Here is a 20,100-nt window from a genome sequence, read left to right as displayed (position 1 = left end):
CATTCACATGGACTTACAGATACATTTTAAAGGAGAATAAATGGCACCAGAATACAATTTAGGGCAGAAAATTGATCTCTTGTGACAAAAACAGAAGTTTAATCTTAAACTTCTTGTATCAAGTGACATGAAACGGAGCCAAACAACAACAGAAGGTTTTTGACTTTAACTAAATCTAAGTTCTCATGAAGGGAAACACAAAACTCACAGTTTCATTTTTGAATAATCTACCAAACAAAAACCTCCTTTTAGCATTCGATCACGTCAAAGTTGAACGAGTCAACCAACTTGCTGTCACAAGAAAGTTTGATGTCTTTATACAACTGGTGTCAGGTCGAGTCAATGAAGGTCAAAGGTCATGCAACTTCATTATTTTGGACACACGTTTTATGTTTCTAATCAAATGAAACCTTTTAAAAATGAACCAAATTCATATTTAATTGAATATTTACTTAATTAAAGAATCAGTTTGTGTTACATTTTCTTTTATAAAAATGAGACAAATGAGGCCGTTGGATGTATTTGTATTTGCATGTTTGAATCAGGATCATCATGTCTGCGTGTCTCAGTTTCTGTTTCCAGCTCATCTTCTCTGGCCCTCTTTCATAGTTCATGATCTTCTTCCTACAGGTCAAAGATAAACACGGTCTCAGGAGCCGAATAATCTCGACGAATCAGGAACAAAAACACGACAACAAACAAACAAAACTCGTCTTTTCTTTTTTTTTTTTACAAAAACAAACAAAGGAAAGTGAGTTGATCCAGATGAACTGGAGCTAACTGACAGCCGCCATTGTTTGTCGACGACACGCCGCTCTGACACAGACTGACAGCGATTGTTGGTTTGAGTAGGCCTCTGATGATGACGACGATGAAGGTGATGGCGGAGGGTGAAAGCCACTGTCAGCCTCCACCGTTCTCCGCTGTCACCACCACCTCCACCTCCTCCACCACCTCCACCAACCGCAACCGCCGCCGCCGCCGGCCTCGTGCTAATTGCCGCTACATCTGTCTCTCTCTTCTTCTTCTTCTTCTTCTTCTTCCCCTCGTTCTGCTCCGTTGTCTGTCGAACAAATAGTTCACGCCACCTCCCTCCCCTCCTCCGTCTCTCCTCTTTACTCCTCCTGACACCTCCCTGCGTCTCCTCACAGCTGGAGGCAGTGACAGCGCCGCTCTATTGTGGATTGTATTTGCATGTAGCGAAGGGGAGCGTTTGGTATTAAACACTGGAGCGTTTTCTTCTTCCCACATCCTTCTCTGTATATATTTGTGTATGCTAATGAGGGATTTCTGTGCTGCCAGCCATAATGGAGCTGCTGGATAATAACCCTGCAAAAACAAGCTCAGCCGCAAACCAACAAACCAATTATCTCCGCTCTTGTTTTTCCAAGCCCACTGTAATTACTGTACGGAAAGAGGAGAAGAGAAAAAACATAAAGAGAAGAAGTTCAGTGTGTTTTCACCGTGAACGAAAGTGAGACAAAAGCTGGGGTGACCCGACACAAATCATGCAAAATAATCAGGTTTGATTTCACTTTTCAATCTAAACTCCCTCTCATTCTTCTTCTTCTTCTTCTGCACAAATTTACCCATCATTCCCATGGAGGGGGTTCGACAGACAGACAGACGAGACGGCCGTTACACGAAGAAAAAAGGAAAAGAGAGAAAAATGACAGCGCGACAAATAACCTCTCTCGCTTTCTGCTCACAAATTCAACCCCCCCCCCAAAAAAGGGAAAAGCCTCGAAACTATGTCCCGCGGCCAAATGAGACACCTGTCCAAACCTCTAAAGACCTTTTGTGTCTTTCACAGATTCTTTGCGGCGCTTTCTAATTGGCTGGCCGGCCTGTGTGTTAGCGTGCATGGCATGGGGAAGGTAAAACAGGCGAGGCGGGGGAGCTGAATAGAAATGTGATTGTGTTGCTGTCAAGCGCTCCCACATGAACTCCCCCCTTTTCTTTCTCCACCCGGACAGAGAGGAGAAGTGTGAAGGGAGAGGAGGAGGAAAAAGGAGGAGGGGGGGGATGAAGAAGAAGAGGGGTGAGAGAGAGAGAGAGAGTGAAAGAGACACACTTCATTTGTCATCCAGCGGCCTGATTGGAGTGGCAAAGCCAATTCACATCTCGAGTGGAGTTCCCATCACACAAACCCCCTATACCAAACCTCCACTCCTCCTCCATCACCTCCACCCCTCCTCCCCCCGCCGCCTCACCCCCTGTATCCTGCCAATCAAGCGCAGCCTGTACATGCTGCCGGTGTTTCGAGCTGAGAGCTTCATCATCATGGATTATGGGAGCGGTAATGACTCTCTCTCAGGGGCTGTAATAGCTGCAGCTAATGGAGAAAGGTGGGGGGGGAGGAAGGGGTGAGGGTCATGGGGAAGGTTGGATGGATGGATGGATGGATGGGTGGGGGGGTGGAGGGTGTGGAGCTGCGGTTGCTGCGTCACGGCCAGAAGCTGTTAACTTTCTTTGGGGTGATTTGTCCGTCGCTCAGCGAGTTCTGAGAGTCAAAGTGACTCTGATTGTCCAGAAATACATAAATACATTTTTTATTTATGTCTAAAAACCAACAGACGTGTTTATCAAACGTCTTAGAATCACTAGCGAGGAGGTGAAGGTACAGGAAGAGTAAAAACATGACGGGAAGGCGTCTTTGTTTTATATCACGCTCTGCTGAAGAAGAAGAAATCATTTGTTTTTGTAGTTTTCTGACAGAAATTTTAACATTTTGATTTGTAGAAAACAGCTTTTACTTTTTCTCATGCAAGCTTTATTTAAATAAAGTTATCTGGTGAAGTATTTATGAAGCTTTTCAGCATAAATAAACTCAGAACGACTTGAAGTAAAAGTGTTTTATGAGCTTTCTTAAATCAGGAATAGACTCCTATCTGTGTTCATATTTAGCAGAGCTCACCTGGTACGAGATAAAGAATTTAGATGATCAGATAATACACACTGGACGGAGCAGTTATCTCTTCATATAGATACGTTTGGAAATAGAATGTCTTTAGTGGAGAAGCAACACATTGATTTAAATACTTGCAATAAGAGGCAAGAAAAGAAAAAGTTGTGAGCGGCTGATTTAATCCATTAAATTATTTGTATTTGATATTTAAATGTAAAATCTAAATCTGAAAGTAGCTGTAGCTACATTTATCAAAATGTTGTGGAGTAGAAGTTTAAAGAAGCACCAAATGGAAATACTGCAGTAAAGTACAAGTACCTCAAAACAGACTTTAAAAAGGGACCAATTAATAAATTGCAATGGGCCTCCATAGACTTTCGTGCATTTCATAAATTAACTGAATTATAAATGGAGCTTGTACTGTTTAAAACAGTTTAGATTTAAATACAAACGGATGTCAATGTTACTTTTTTTAAACTTGAATACCTAAATAAGTAAAAAATCACTAAGGAAAGAGTTTTAGCTTATGAATCATGTTGTTAAATATGCAGGAATATCTTTTTAAATATGCATACAATTTATAAAGAAAACAGGAATATATATATTTATTTATATTCAAAGATATACAGGTATATGTATAAAAAATATATAAGCAAAAATGTTTTATATGTGCAAGTGCAATATTAGCTAATATGCATGTTATAGTTTAAACTTATATTGGGAATCATGGTATAACAAAGGCAACGATATTGTAATGTATATTAATGCATAAGTAATTAGCATGAATTAGCATAGCATGTAGTTTTAAATGTCACAAGAAAAGGTAAGGAAGAATAATATGTATGCAAGACAACATGAGTAATTAAGATATAAGATACAACATTTTTTATTTTAATTTAAATAAATAATCACAGATATGATAAAAAAAACAAATAAGGAACTTTAATGACTTTTAAGAATTTTAATTTATATGATTAAACAACACATTAGTCCGTCCCTCATTACTGTCTGACTTCCTGTCTGTGTTTCATTGGTTCCTACTGAAGACGTTCATCTTTAACAACACAAATTAAAAGTTTAATCAGTGATTCACGCTAGTTTTAATCCAACAAACAGGAAATAGTGACTTTTGTTGGGGACTATTTCCAGGACACTTGTTAGGAGTTGCATTCACTGCTGGTTTGGAAGTTTGAGGTTTTCAGAGAAGTTAACCTCCGGAGCAGATTATTATAACACCACAAATTAAATTCTCTGAGATTCATCGTCTGACCTTTGACCCTCTTTCAGATTCCCTTCCTCCCTCCAGCTCTTTCCTCCGGAGGGGATTTGATTCTTTTTTGGGGGTCTTTTTCTGTCTCCCTCTTATGTCTCTCTCTCTTTTTTTTTAATATCCTCCCGTCACCTTCTCTGCTCTCTGTTTTCACTCTGAAATGATGCTGTCAGTCCCGTGAATGCAGGTTGGGTGGAAGTCGGATGAGTCGTGTGTGTAGGTTTTTGGGGGTTTCTTTCTGCAGGTCCGTCACGGCTGCTGGCTCTGCTCATAATCTGATAAATAGTTGTTGTTGTTGTTGTTGTTGTGTCTGCTGTGTTGTTTGTGTGGGTGGAGGTGTGAGTCTTTGCAGAGGTTACAAACTGTTTCCCATTTTTTTTAACTTGTGAAATGTACCACAAGGCTGTTTTCTTTCCTCTGAAATATTTAAAGAAAACGCGTGTGTTTGTTCCTCATATTTTACACTTAAAAGAAATCTTCTGAAGTAAATAATTCATCCTAAATGGACACAAATCTCATTTTTTCACAGATAGAAACATCTCTGCATTGATGGAAGAAGTATTATGAACTGAACTGAAGTAAAAAATGCCAATAATACAACATAAAAATGCATAGAAGTACATAAGAAGTATTTGCTAAATAAACTTAAAGCATCTAAAGTAGAAGTACTCATTCTGGAGTAGAATATTGTTATATATTATATCGTTAACACTGAAGCAGCAGGTGGAACTACTTTAACTACTTTATATACTGTAAGTTTATGAGTTTATTCCAGTGGTTCCCAAACTAGGGGTCGGGCCCCTCCAGAGGGTCATCAGATGAATCTGAGGGGTCCGGAGATGATCAAAGGGAGAGAAGAAGAAGAAGAGACTAAAGGTTTGGTACACATATTTGTATTTCTTGCTCAATTCTTTACTTCTTGTTTTTAAATAACGGAGAGTTTTACCTTCTTTATAGTATAGTTATTTAAATGATACTATTTGAGGAGTTTAGAGGGGATATGACTTATTACGGTGGAACTGTTAGGAACCGCCGTGTTAATCTAAAAGAATGATTTGTATTTTATAAAGGCCATCCAGAGTTTTTTTTTCTTTAAAAAAAAAATCTTAGAATGAAAAGTAGCTAAAGCTGTCAGATTAATGTAGTAAAAAGAACAATATTAACCTCTGAGATGTAGTGAAGCAGAAGGTAGCAAAAATGGAAAGACAAAACCAGTAAATGTACTTTGTTACATTCCACCACTGTTTGTTTAAACTGCCCACTTTCTTCAATGACGTCTTAATAAAATGAACTTCCCCAAATCATGAACAAATTATGACTAATTGCAGTTTTCTGACAAAACTCCAGAATAATGAGATCTCTGTTCGCATTAATAAATAAAGTATAACTATAAATGAAACCACTTTTCACTGAAATGTACTAAAAGTATCAGTTATCTGTCAGTTTGGTGTCTTTAGTTGATTCCTCTGCCCTCGAGCAATACACTGAATCCTCTGCAGCTCTTGGATGCTGCTCTGTAGCTGACCCCTGACCTCTGACCTCCATGCAACAGAGGAGAATCCACCTTCTGTGGATCAATAAACCACGTCATTATGTTCTATTATATGGGTCATCAGCAGGTGGGAGGTGACCTTTAGGAGATCGTAGTGGTACTTTAAGAGGTTCTGATGGTAAGATAAGGTTAAAGTGGTACTTTAGAAGGTTCTTATGGTGAGATAAGGTTCTAGTGATACTTTAGGAAGTGCTGGTGGTAAGAAAAGGTTATAGTGGTACTTAAGAAGGTTCTGGTGGTGAGATAAGGTCCTAGTGGTACTTTAGGAGGTTATTATGATCTTTGAGGTTGTTTCATGGGTCCGTTAAAAGGTTCTGATGGTCTCTGAAGAGGTTCTATGGCTCCTATATGAGGTTCTAGTGGCCCTTCAAGAACTTTTAATGGTCATTGATGAGGTTTCAAAAGCGTCTTTTAAAAGATTATTCGGATGTCCTAGATGTTCTAGTGTTCCTTTAGGAGGCTCCAGTGGTCAGGTGGAGTTGTAGTGTTCTAGAAGCCCTTTAAGAGGTTATAATGATCACTAATGAGGTTTTAAGGGTCCGTTAAGAGGTTCTGATGGTCACTGAGGAGGTTTTAGGCATCGTGTTAGATGTTCTAGGTGTCCTTTAAGAGGATCTGATTGTGACTGAGAAGGTTCTAGGGGTCCTATTACATATTTTAGTGTTCCTTAAAGAACGCTGTCATCATCCTTTAAGAAGATTTACATTTAGATGTTCTTCACTAGGTTCTAGCGAAGTTCTGATGCACAATGAATACGTTTTTGGGCTTCTTAAAAGGTTCTTGTGATCAAAGAAAAGGCTCTAGTGGTCCTTTGAGAGGTTCTGCTGGTCCATGAAGATGTTCTTCTGGTCCATAATGAGGTTCAAGGACATTCTGATGGTTAATGATGAGGTTCTAGGGCTCCTTAAATTATTTTTGTCATCAAGGAAGAGGCTGTAAAGGTCTTTAAAAGAGGTTCTGATGTTCCATAATGATGTTTTACCGGTTCATAATGATGTTCTAGACCTCCTGTAAGATGCTCTCATGGTCACTGAGGAAGTTCTAGAACTTAGTGATCATTTAGGAAGTTCTACTGGTCCATTAAACAACTCTAGTTGTCATTGAGCAGGTTTCTAGACATCCTAAATAGATCTAATTGGCCTTTCAGAAGGTTCTGGTGGTAACAGAGGTTCTACTGGTCCATTAAAACACTCTAGTGGTCATTCAGGAGGTTGCAAGGATCCTTTCGGGAGGTTCTGGTCATGAACAGATGTTCTGGATGTTCTTTGTGGAACAACATCTTAAGAGTCAAATAATTATGAGAGATGAATCAACTTGTTCTCCTTTGATTGATGTGTTTGTTTAAGGAGGAACAAAACAGTTATTTAAGGCGGTATTTCCCTGTAACTCAGTGAACCGTGTGCGGGAGTTGAACCTGTGACCCTGTCTGTGTCGGTGCCTTGCTCGGCCCACACAACAGGAAGTCTCAGCGCTGGTGTTAAAGCCCTTAAAGGATTAGTGCACGTTAAATATAAAGTGTTTCTATCAAAGCGTGTAATCCTCCTCAACAGGCCTGCTGGGACCCTGAACCCGCTGAAGGTCTGTGGACCTGCAGAGACCGGCTCGTCTTCCTCTTCAAAGACCTGAGACCACACAGGGGTCACGACCTCTGACCTCTGACAGGATGACCCCCCCCCTCTGTTAAACTGACTTCTTACTCTCCGTCTGATTCCTCCATCCAAAAGGGAAACATTTGGATCTGAACGTTGCAGTTAATGGTTTTTTGTTACATGAGATAGAAACACTTATCTTTGGAGCTTTAGTTTAACTTCACCTTCAGTTTATTAAAGTTTCCTTCTTTCCTTCCTTTCCCATTTGTATTTTTTTCTTCACATGAAACTTTGCTTCCTTTCTATCTTTGTCATCTTTCCTTCCCTCCTTCCTATTACTTGTTGATCTTTCTCTCTTTCCTTCCTTCCTTCATTCATTAATTCATTTCCTCCTTCATTTCTATTTCCTGTCCATCCTTCTTTCCTTGCTTCCCATTTCTTGTCCATATTTCCTTTGCTACCTCCTTTTTTCTTTCCCTCCTTTCTTCCAATATCTTGTTCATCTTTCTGTCCTTCCTTCCTATTTCCTTTCCATCTTTGTCTTCTTCCTTCCTTCATTCCCTCCTTCATTTTCTATTTCTTGTCCATCTTTCTCAACCTTCCTTCCTATTTCTTGTCAATATCTCTCTCTTCCTTTCCTTCCTTCCTTCCTTCCTTCCTTCCTTCCTTCCTTCCTTCCTTCCTTCCTTCCTTCCTTCCTTCCTTCCTTTCTTACTATATATTTTCCATCTCTCTCCATTTGCTTCCTTCCTACCCTCTCCTTCCTATTTCCTGTCCATCTTTTTCTCAACCTTCCTTCCTATTTTTTGTCCATCATCCTCCATTTACTGATTCTTTATTTCTTAAATAAAAACACTATGAACTTTGAGGTCGTTGTGTTTCTGATACTTTGTAAATGAATTAAATCTTCATTCCGTCTCCGGTCACTGCTTCATACTTTAACCTTTAACTTCATGTCTGTTTATGTGAAGCTGAACAAGCCAATAAAAAAGGAAAGCAGTATTTCCCTGTTCCCTCCTCCTCCTCCTCTTCATCCCTCCTTCCTTCCTCCTGTTTCCCTCTCGGAGGAGAACTCGACTCCTCGGCGGCTGTAATCACTTTACTACTGTTTTTGTTCACGGTAAGTGGACTAAATATTTGGATGCTCATAAGCAAAGCAGAATAATTGAATGTGTGATTTGTGGCAGCTGTTCCGAGTCTATGGGCTTGTCTCGGCATAATGAAAACAGCTAGCGAGCCGCCGTAAACAAAAGCAACTTGTTATGTTGCAAACCCCTCGCTGTGCTTTGCTGTGTGTGGGAAACAACTAATTTTCTTGATGGCGTACTGTAATCATGGCGAAGCTTTACCACGCGCTGTGCTGAGTACTGCACTGCTTATTAATACAGAGAGAGAGAGTCGTCCACTCCTGGCAGAGCTGCTATTATTGTAAACACTTTAAAGCATAAAGAGGGAGAGAACAATGCAGAGACCTGGATTATTATAATTATTAGTTCAGTCCAGAGCGGCCGACTGGAACGTCTGGAGCACCTGAGGCCTGTTTACAGCCGCCGAGGCCTCACATCTGGATTCAAATTACAACTATTATTATAATATAACGACGGCACCGTGAGGGAGAGTTTCTCTCTCTACTACAGTGGATTTCCTCTATTTTGAATCAGTTAAACAAGAAAGAACGAGTCAAATACTGAAAAGATATAAGGAAAAGGATGATAAATGAACGAGAAAGAAGAGAGGAAGCAAAGTCAGAAGAGAAGGGAGGGAGGAGGCAGAGTTATGAAGAGAAGAGGCAAAAATGGAGGGAAAGAATTGAGAAAAGCTCTGGAAAAATGAGGTTAGTTGTACATGAAATAAGGAAGGAAGGAAAACTACAAAGAGGAGTCTTGATGGAGGGAAATAGTTCAAAAATGTTGGAGGAAAAGAAAATAATAATACGGAAATAAACAAAAGAAGGGAGGGAGAAGAGATCAACAAAAAAGGTAAAGTTGGAAAACAGGAAGTAGGGAGTAGGAAGTAGGAAGAGAAGTAAAGAAAGAAGGAAATAAAGTGAGAAAGCAAAGACGCAAACAATAAAAGAAAAGGAGGAGTGAAGGGAAGATGAGCAAGTAATAGTAAGGAAGGAAGGAAATAGTGACAGGAAATAGGAAGAAAGGAGAGAAAGATGGACAAGAAATAGAAGGAGTGAGTGAAGGAAGAATGGAAGAAGGGAAGATGAAGAAGAAATAGGAAGGAGGGAGGAAAGGAAGCCAGGTGACAAAACGTAAAGTTCTACAAAAAGAAATAAATTACAATATTTATATATATTTAAATAAAAATGCAAATATAATGTAATAAAAAGTACTTTTACTCAAGTATTCAGGATGAGAAAAAAAAATACTGTGGGATTAATACTTTTACTCACATCCACGCAAGTATGACGTAGAAATACTTAAGACAAGTACCTCTAAGTTGTAGTTAAACAGAGTATAACTGTGTTCAGTTAACGTGACTTTGACGGACTTGAAGTGATTGTTGTTTGAAGCTTAAACTTCTTTTCTTTCACTTTTCCTCCCCCCTCTCTTTATCTCTCTGTCTCACCCTCTCTCTTTCTTGTCTCCCCCTCCTCTTCCTCTTCCTCGTCCGTCTTCTCTGGACAGATTCCTCCTCCAGAGGAACAAAAGCTGCTCTCCACATCACTTAGTCCTGACCTGCACCTGTGGACGGCCGAGAGACCATCACACAGGCCTGCAGAGAGAGAGAGAGAGAGCGGGGGGGGGGGGGGGTGTTTGTCGACCCCTGAGAGGGGTCAAGAGTCAGGGTCGGGGGTCAGAGGTCAAGAGGAAGTCCTTTCTGCGGACGGAGAGCCACTTATCATTCTCATCTAATGGAGCAGCCATCTGTCAATCAGGGAGAAAGGGGCGGGGCCAACAGGTATCGCCGCCGTCCCCCGAGGGCCCGGCAACCTAGAAATATGGCTCAGGGGTCCGAGGCAGGTCGTGGGATTGTTTACGGTGTCCCTCTGTCCCCCCCACCACCACATGACCCCGAAGTGTTTGTCGTCTTCTTTAATCGAGTTTTGACTGAAGCAGAGTCGATCGTTAAAGTTTCATCTGAGACGATTCTGGTCAAATAGTGAGAAATATAATTTACCATCACAAGAGTTCAAGGCGACGAAGTCAAACGTCTCGTTTTGTCTCAACAACACTCCAAAAACAAAAAGATATTCAGTTTAAATTCAAAGATGAATCAGGAAAACTGAAAATATTCACATCTGAGAAGATTCAAGCTGCACAATTTGGATATTTCTGCTTAAAAATATTTTAAATAATTAATTATCGATTATATTTTCTCTCGATTCTGTACAAACTTTTTAAAGTTTTATCTTCTTTGTTTTTATTTACTTTCACTTTGACTTTTTTCGTTGTTTTACTTTTTTTTTTTTTTTACTTTATTTATTGTGACCGAAACATCAATGCAAATTCTTTGTATATGAAAATCTACTCCTGATTAAGATTCTTCTATTGATTGACTAATTAATAAATCAACTCAAAATCACTTCAGCTGATTCTGGTCAAACACAAAAAAAGAAATAACCATCACAAGAGTCAAAGGTGACGGCTTTAAATATCTTGTCCGTCTGATCAAGAGTCCAAATATCGAAATATATTAATTTGAATATCAAAAACGAATAAAAGGACAGAAAATGTAGTTGAAGACTTTTTGATATTTTTGTATTTAATTATAAAAAAAAAAAAACTTGAGGAGCGTTTGGAAAATGACATCTGTCAAATTGTGTTTTTGTCTTTTATTATTGCAGTTAATTTTTTGGAAAAACATTTTTTTTATTCATATTTTTATCATTTGAATTTTTAATTGCTAGAACCAGAGACCCGGCAGTGACATGAGAACATCACTTTACTTTAACAACTGTTTCACTTCCTGTTCACATCTGCTCATTGCATAAATACATAACATTCTATTCTATATACGCCATTTTTTATCCTAAAATTTTAAACATCTAAACTATTTATTATCTTTTAATTTATTCCTTGTCTGATTTTCATTTTACACATATTTACCGAGCGTTGTTTGAGGAGGAATTTTAACTCTGTCATTTTTTGTGCACATGACATATGAATAAATAACTTGAAATAACTCTTTAATCAGACAGAATGTCAGCTGACATGATACAGTCGTCTTCTTGAGAAACTGAAACACAAAATCAACCTACTGAGTCCTCAAAGTCCAAAAAGATATATATTTTTTTATACAATAAACATGACCTTGTGCTCAAGATATAATAACACATTTTTCTAGACTTCATGATCATTGTGAAACACAAAAAAATAATAGTTTTGTTACCTTTTCTGGATTGTCTTTAAACAAATCCTATGACAGTTTTAACATATCTCCATACAGTTTGTCTGATAACAAATAAGTTACTAATTTTTGGTGTGTTTTCCTACAGAAATCCAGGAACATGTGTCAATTCCTGCACAAATACAGTTTTTTTCAAAATAAACCGTCTTCACAGGTTTAGAAAAAGATTGTCGTTTGGGTTTAAATAACTACAGAAGTTACATGATAAATAAACCACGAGGACTCTCGTTTCACTCGGGGAAAGACAAGTTTCAGTGTGAACCCTCCAACTCCCATTTTTGGGGGTTTTATGGTCTTTATACTGCTTGGTTCATGATTACGTGGATCACATATGAATTGATTTTGTAGTATATCTAAAAAATACAGTGCATTTTATTTTCTAGGTCTATCTACAATATCTACGACAGTTTACAACGTGAAACACAAGCTTGTATAAAAACTATTTCCTTCAGTGTCACATGATCTCCTCCTTGTTTACAGTAACTGAGACTTGTGTTGTGAAATGACCAACGGTTGAAACACCTGAGACGCCTCTGAACGTCCTGGGCTGTCTGCTGCTGCACCGCAACACGGAGTTAAATACAGCGATCCTTCAATTACCCAGAAACACAATCTGTTGTCACCTGGGCTCGGCTCCCTAATACCAAACATTCCCACTGTTCCCAGTTCCCCTGTGGACCTCCTCCTCCTCCTCCTCAGCACTCAGTTTTTGCTTTATTTCACATCTCCTCGCTCCTAAAGTTACTTTGAATGCTAATCAGCATCATTTACGAGTCATTCTCATAGAATAAATGATGAAGAATAAATGATGAAGACCATGCAGCTCTGGTAGAAAGCCTACAGAGCGGCGTCTCCCTGTAACAGATTGCTGAAAGGCGTCTAATGATCAGATCGGTGATTTAATGACAGACTGGTCGGTTCTGGGAGAATCCTCTCGCCGTGTTTCTCAGACCTCCCTGTCCTGCAGGGATTAGGAGAACCAGGAGGGGGGGGACCGCTTTGGTAGCATGGCCCCAAAACCACAGCTGGTCTCTGGGGAGAGTGGTGAGGCAGGCACCCTGAGATCCGGAGGCCCAGGTGGAGCGTGGGAAGATATACAGGTAATGAATAAACTGTAGCCTTCACTTGTTGAACATGTTCCTTCATGACCATCAGCACAAACGCTGCAGTTTATTCTGACCCGCAAACGCCACCAAACGTGGATTAATCCGCCGCTGAAAATAGTCCCAAACAAAATGCACTATTTCCTCCTGTTTGTTTGATACCGTGGATTAATTCCACAGTTTATCGTTAACCATCACAGAGTGAAATAAAGTTTTACTGACGATCGTTCTCCTCCAATATTCAGTAAAATATGAGATCAGGACTTCATTTATGCTTCTAGTCTCTGATCTCTGATGATGTCACATTGTGAACAACCAACCTGTGTTTAAACCAACAGGAGAGACGTTAGCAGCAGTAACGTTAGCAGCACCGCTAACGGCTAACAAACCGAGGTTCAGTTCAGGTACATTATGATGCGTTCAGGCTCTGTTCAGTTAAAATGAGTATTGGTTGAAGGTAAATTATAACGTTATCATGATGTGTTCACATGTAATCTGTAAAATGTAGTGTTGGTGATAAACTAGAATAAATCCAGTAGTTTGAAGATGTTTTCACATTAATATAAAACAGATATTAGAGATGAATTATGATGTTTAACTTCCTATCACTAGCTCTAAGATTATAAAATATCATTAAAACTACTGATGACAAGATTGTTTTAATCCTTAAAAATATAATATTTTATTTCCTTTTTATTTGAATTGTGTGTTTTTATGAAGCCTCCTCCTCCTCCTCCTCCTCCTCTTCTTCCTGTGTTTGCTCAGGTGAGCTACCTGGTGTCAGGTTTCACCCTCACAACAGTCTGTTTAGAAACACTTCTTTGGCTGAATCAAAGACTCACTGTGTTCTCTGGTTTCTGGTTTCAAACACAATCGACTGCACATTTGATAAACAGTAATTAACAAGTTTAAGAGTCACATTGTTGTGTAATTAAATTTACGTTTGGTTTCTTAAAAAACTTTTAATAATGACACATAAAAAGAAATGCAAAGTTTGGTATCCTTCTAATTACCTTTTTGACAAGGTGAAAACATGTTATTCTTGTTTTATCTTTTAGTTGTACATTTTTCTTTCAAAGTGGGGTCATTTTCTAGAACATTTCTGAAAAAGTGAGGAAAGATTTCGGACGTTCTGTCTGCTTCTCATTTTGAAAACATTTTAGAAAGATGAGGACAGTTTGTAGCTGTGAAGACATTTTGTCTGATAGTCTGATCAGGAGACGGGTGAGGACATTTTTGGTTAAGACAGTTGAAGCCATTTGTAGTAAGACATTTAGGGAAAGTAACAAAACAGTGCAAAATTAAGTTTTGAAAAGTATCAACATTTCTTGTAATGTGAAGACATCCAGCAAGGACTTTTAGGAATGTTTTCAAAACATCTGTTGTGAAGTGGAGACATTAAATCTAGCAAAATAAAAAGGTGAGGACATTTAGTCTGGCACTGATTTAGGGGACATTTGCAAAAAGAGAGGACAATTTGGAAACAGAGATATTTTGGGGAAGTGAGGACATTTTTGATGAACTAAAGGTGAAACTTAAAGAAGGATTTAAGGGTTTTAAAGGTTTTAGATGAGAGTTAACTTTAGGTTGAAGGACAAACTGTTGTTTTCTCCATTGTGAAAAAACTAAATGAATTGTTTAAGTCAAACTGAAACTGATGGGTTACATTAAAACATACGTTCCCTCATTCAGTTCATTTAAGTGATGATTAAGATTAAAACGGTCTCGTTGTTCTAAAGACCAACGTTCTGTCCCTGCAGCTCCTTTAGATCAGAAATGTGATTAAATCTTCTTCTGTGGTGTTCGGGGGGGCAGTCTGCCGTATTTACACCACAGTGGAAATGAAATTATCTCCGCTGGAACCGAGCTTGATTGAGAAGAAGAAGAAATAAATAAAGAAAAACAACAGCAACAACTGAGTATTTTGAGTCCGCGCTGATCTAAATACTCTCGGCTTCAGGTTCGTGAGGTGCGTTTAAAAACACACACTTCTTTTATTCCCTGCACGTCAATCATCGTCCTTTTTATTAAACGATTAGTTAAGAGAAGAAAAACACTGTGATTCTGCGGCGGGGATCTCCAGGGAAGCGAGCGGCGGTCTGATTGCGGCGCCGCTCGGCCCCCTCGCCGTCGACGGCCCTCGTCGGCTGAATGCCAGTAATCATTTGCCTGATTTGATACGAGGAGGAATGAAGCGAGCCATCTTGATTAATGCTGATTTGAACGGATGGATTGATGGATGGAGCCCCCCCACCCCCCACACACACACTCTGAGCCAGTATCACCAGCAACGACCCCCCCCGAGGAGACGACGGCCTGCGTGAATATTTTTACACATCGACAGCCTTCAATCAGCTAATGGATGCTAAGCTGACGGGAAGATGGAGGATTGTGGGACATCTGACCTCATTGGCAAGAAAGAAGTCCAGAACCTGAACGCACCACCAGTCTGTTTGGATCCAAACATCAGGAAAACAAGAAGGAATGCTGGAACCTGAACACACCGCCAGTCTGTTTAAGTCTAACACGAGGAATATATCAGGACCGTCGGCCTAATTGGTTCCAAACATCAGGAACAAGAAAGAATGCTAGAACCTGAACACACCGCCAGCCTGTTTAAGTCTAACACGAGGAATATATCAGGCTGGCCTGTTTGCATCCAAACACCAGGAAACCAGAGGAAAATCCTCAAGTTTAGTGTAATCTGTAGATTTAACGTCTTTATTTTGTTATTATTTTTTATCTTAATATTATATTAGAAGATAACTGTCAATCATTTATTTGAAATAAGTAAGTTATATATGTTCCTTTCATGCTCAGTTCAGTTTACCGTTTCATTTTCAATGATCTCTTTTCTCATTTTTAGGGGAATAAAAGTAGTTTTATATATATATATATATATATATATATATTATAACCAGTACTTGATGAATCCTGCATGCAGATTTTATTGGTGAGCATTTTTTTATTTTGCCTGGTTTGGTTAGAAAAAAAGACAAACCAGCATGTCCAGTTTAATACAGTTAAATAATTATTATTTATTTATTGATTGTTTTAATAATTTTTCTTTAAAACATGTGAAACAGGTCCTCAGTTCTGGATTCTTGCATGTGAGGATTTAATTGCTGTTTTCTGTTTGAAATATATAACATTGAACTGTTTGGAATGTGTCTGATGCTACGAAGTTTAAATATTGATTGATTAATGAAGAAAATAAGAATTTGTTGCAGGCGTAAAAGAGGAAAGATGAAAGACGAAAGAGGGAATAAAAAACGGTTTGAAGATACTTTATGCAACTTTAAACAAAACAACGATCTCTTCCATCAATATATCCAGTTTACCCGCTGATATGTTTTCTCCACTAATCTGCAGAATAAACTGCAATAAAATCAACTACATTTTATGAATGCATGCAGAAGGTTGTGGGTTTGCATCCTGTTTGTGTTTCATGGAAGGAAACGAGTAGATTCAATCGTTCAGGGCAGAAATAAAATAAAAAGTATTGTGTGAGTGTCGTACTACAAACTGTAACAATCTTCCTCTTTATAAATTCAGATTCCCATGAATCTATCGGCTCCGTTTCATCAAATCAGCACCGGTTCTGTTGGTGTTTGTCACATTTTTCTGCATCCGTCGTTCAGCCTGAGCCTCCGTCAGCCGTTGGCGCGCTCCACAGAGCGAAATAAACGCCCTCATTTTTTATTCAGGGAAACAAGTTTGATGAAATTTGCTTCACCCAGTGGTGCTTGAATCAGAGTGCAAATCAGGAAAACCCTGAGAGGCTGCAGGGCCGACGACGGAGACGACGGAGACGACGGAGGAGACATCTGATCAAGAAAAATCAAAGTCCTCTCAGAGGGAGAATGAATTCATCCCAGCTCCTGATGAGCTGCAGCTAAAAATACACTTTTTACTTCAGAATAACCTGAATGTTTGGAGGGAACGAAGCCTCCATCAGTGTTACGAGACAAACACACAATAGAGTTTAAATACCTCTTTTTAAAAAACGTGCTTCTGGCCGATCAGATGATTGAAGTCCACGTCACTCTGAATCCATCAGCTGATTTATGATCCTGGTGAAGAAAGAAATGTAGTTTAATAAGATGATTTATTGTACTCTGCACATCATAATGTATCTGGTCTGTTTGGCCTTTTGTAGGTTTAACTAAAGAATTACAAATGTGGCCTAAACATCAGCATTTTTAACACTCTGACCCTAAATATGACCTTTAGTTTATTTTACAAAAGAACTGAGAAGCTTTTACATCTCTAACAACACATCATTAAGTAAAATAGTGCTTTAAACACTGTGCTTTGCTGCTGCAGAATTCAACTGTAGTCAGAATTAAAAATATATATATTATTATTCTCCTGAGGCTACAAATAGCTCCACCAATCACAGGCTACGGTGGCCTATGAGGCAAAAAAAACCACACGAGGGAGGGACAAAAGTAGGAAGAAAGAAAGTGAACAATCAGTGGATCGACGGGAAGTTTATCTGAAACTATTTTGATAAATGATTAAAGCATAATTCGCTTCTTTTCTTCATCTGGCATGAGAGGACATTAATTAATTAGACTGTTGGTCGGAGTCACTACACTCTGCAGGGTATTTTTTTATTCTTCTGATTGTCTTTTATAGATCAAACTATGGAAAAATAATAATTGTCATAACAAAAAAAACAATCGTTCTGTATTCCAGAATAAATATTCACTGATTGAGAGTTATCTGGAGTCAGCAACATGTTTTTATTTGATCATTACAGCTCTTGACATAATAGGATATTAAGTGCAATATCATGAACATATAACTTCAGATCTGATATTTATCTTTATGCAACCAAACCTAGACTAATATTCTGCCGTTAATTTACTTTCTATTTCATAATCCATGCTGCTAAACTCGTATTTACTGTTTATCGTCTGGATTTGCACCTTATTGTTATTGTAGACTGTAATTGTTGAGCATAAGACAAATATGAAACTAGTGATTTAAACTCTAAGTGCTTGAGAGTAAATTATATTAAGACACCAGAGAGGTACTCAGATCTGTTACTTGAGTAAATGTAGTAATACCACAGTGCAAAAAGTCCTGCATTCAAAAGCTGCTTAAAACACAAAAGTGTAATATATTTAAGTACTCATAATGCAGATTAATACATATTATATTATTGTATCATATAAGTGAGGCTTTAATGTGTTCATCACTTTAATGTTGCAGCTGGTAAAAGTGGAACTTTAATCCATAATATTACATCATGATTTATTTGCAGATTTATATTTTGTATTGATAACTTGAAAATTCTAAGTAACGCATTTAAAGCTGGGAAATAAAAGTAGTGGATTAGAAGTATAAAGTAAAATAACATGGAAATACTCAAGTACAAGTACCGGAAAACTGCACTCGAGTACAGTACTAGAGTATATGTACTTAAGTTACTAAATACAAATACATTAACAGGCACAAACTATTAAACCAATATATAGTTATGATACTAATAATGTCATATTAAAGGAAAAAGGTCATCATTAGCTCATGATGCTAAACATGCTAACTCTACAGCTCAACAAACAGAACATGAGCTTTTAACACTTTACTAACAATGAAACATTTCTGGTTTTAATGCTTCTTTATTAATGAGGGAATACGTGTGTATATATATATATATATATATATATATATATATATATATATATATATATATATATATATATATATATATATATATATATTTCTCTCACACACACACATTAAAACTGATTTATTGACTGGTTCAACTTATTGATAATCAGTTTGTTACCTTAATGTTTGTTGCATGTGCTCTGAGTTTTGTTTCCTGCAGGTGAAGAAAGTCAAACAGCAAGAGGGAGAAACCAACCGGTGATATGAGCGGGGGACCGGACCGTACTAAGTGGAGAAAAGTAAAGAGGGGTCAAGTTAGTCTCAGTTTAGTCCTGATCCTCTATAGACCTCCATCAGTAAACCAGACCATCAGAGAGAAGATCGTCTGTTTCTATAAAGTTATTCTTAAAGCTCGTCATCGGAGCCACCGGGTCGGATTCTGGAGAAACCAGATGAGATCATGAAGGTTCACCAGAAACTCCTTCAGATCAGATCCAGCAGAGACCAGTCCACCGTGGACAGACCCAGATCCAGCAGAGACCAGTCCACCGTGGACAGACCCAGATCCAGCAGAGACCAGTCCACCGTGGACAGACCCAGATCCAGCAGAGACCAGTCCACCGTGGACAGACCCAGATCCAGCAGAGACCAGTCCACCGTTTATCACTAACAAATACATGTTAGAATATATTCAAATCTTGTAGTTCATCAACGTGGAGTCATTTTAAGGTATATACTACTTGGTAGATTACAAATAGTACTGCGTCATATGTTTTTTTATGTAAAAAGTAACTATACTGTAGGTATCAGTATAGTTACAAATAAATGTTGTAACTCAAGTAAAGTACAAGTCTATCAAAACTGTACTATAGTACATACATTTGAGTTTATGTACTTGGTAACTTCCACCATGGTCATCTTGCACGTATTTATTCAGTGTATTTCTTATTTTCACACCATTTTTCCACATCAATGTTAAAACTTTCTCGCCATATTTCGACTTATGTTCATAGTTTCTGGTGTTTAGAGAACGAGGTCACAAGTACAGGAGTCATTGGATTTTAGTTTTGAGATCAAAGAGCTTTAACATTTCTGGAATATGAAATTAAAAGCGATCCCATCACATCGTCGGACTCCCTCTCGGTTCTTTTGCTTTCGGCCCCGTCTGAACCCGCCTCCGTCGGCTCCAATCAGACGCCGGCTGACGGATGTCAAAGCAGCGGCTTGAAAAGGTGTTTGATGTGGGGAAACACGACGGTAAAGCTGCCCTCGCTTACCGGGGCCCCGACCAATGATGGGCCGCCGCACCCCCCCCCAAGCTGCTGACATGTGACAGCGCTTAGCTCCGCCCGGCTCAAAACCAGAGGCCTCCTTCTGAGTGCCACGAGACGGGTTAATCTGGACTCTGTGTGTGTGTGTGTGTGTGTGTGTGTGTGTGTGTGTGTGTGTGTGTGTGTGTTTGAGCAAAAAGTAGGAGAGAGAGAGAGAGAGAGACATGAAACAGACAGACAGGCAGTGTGAAAACAAGATGGAGGAGTTGAGGAGGAGGTCATGTCTCAGGTTGTATCAGTCCTGTAGATGTAGAGGTATGTCACTGGAAAACAAAGTCATGATCCTCTCGGTACCTCGAATAAATAAAAAAGTATTCAGATCCTTATACCATACTGTAATAATACTTCATTACAAGTAAAAGTTTA

General features: G+C 38.7%; 1 long non-coding RNA gene across 1 annotated transcript; it reads right to left on the bottom strand.

Moving 5' to 3' along the window:
* Positions 1-544: 544 nt before the first annotated feature.
* On the bottom strand, positions 545-18,626 carry LOC129104003 (uncharacterized). Its single transcript, XR_008531758.1, has 3 exons — positions 18,582-18,626; positions 16,775-16,854; positions 545-624 (listed from the first exon to the last, which is right to left on the bottom strand). It is a non-coding gene; the product is annotated as an uncharacterized LOC129104003 (long non-coding RNA).
* Positions 18,627-20,100: the final 1,474 nt, after the last annotated feature.

The sequence above is a fragment of the Anoplopoma fimbria genome, chromosome 15, assembly GCF_027596085.1.
Source record: "Anoplopoma fimbria isolate UVic2021 breed Golden Eagle Sablefish chromosome 15, Afim_UVic_2022, whole genome shotgun sequence".
Lineage (NCBI taxonomy): Eukaryota > Metazoa > Chordata > Actinopteri > Perciformes > Anoplopomatidae > Anoplopoma > Anoplopoma fimbria.
This window is presented reverse-complemented; position numbering and strand designations above follow the sequence as displayed.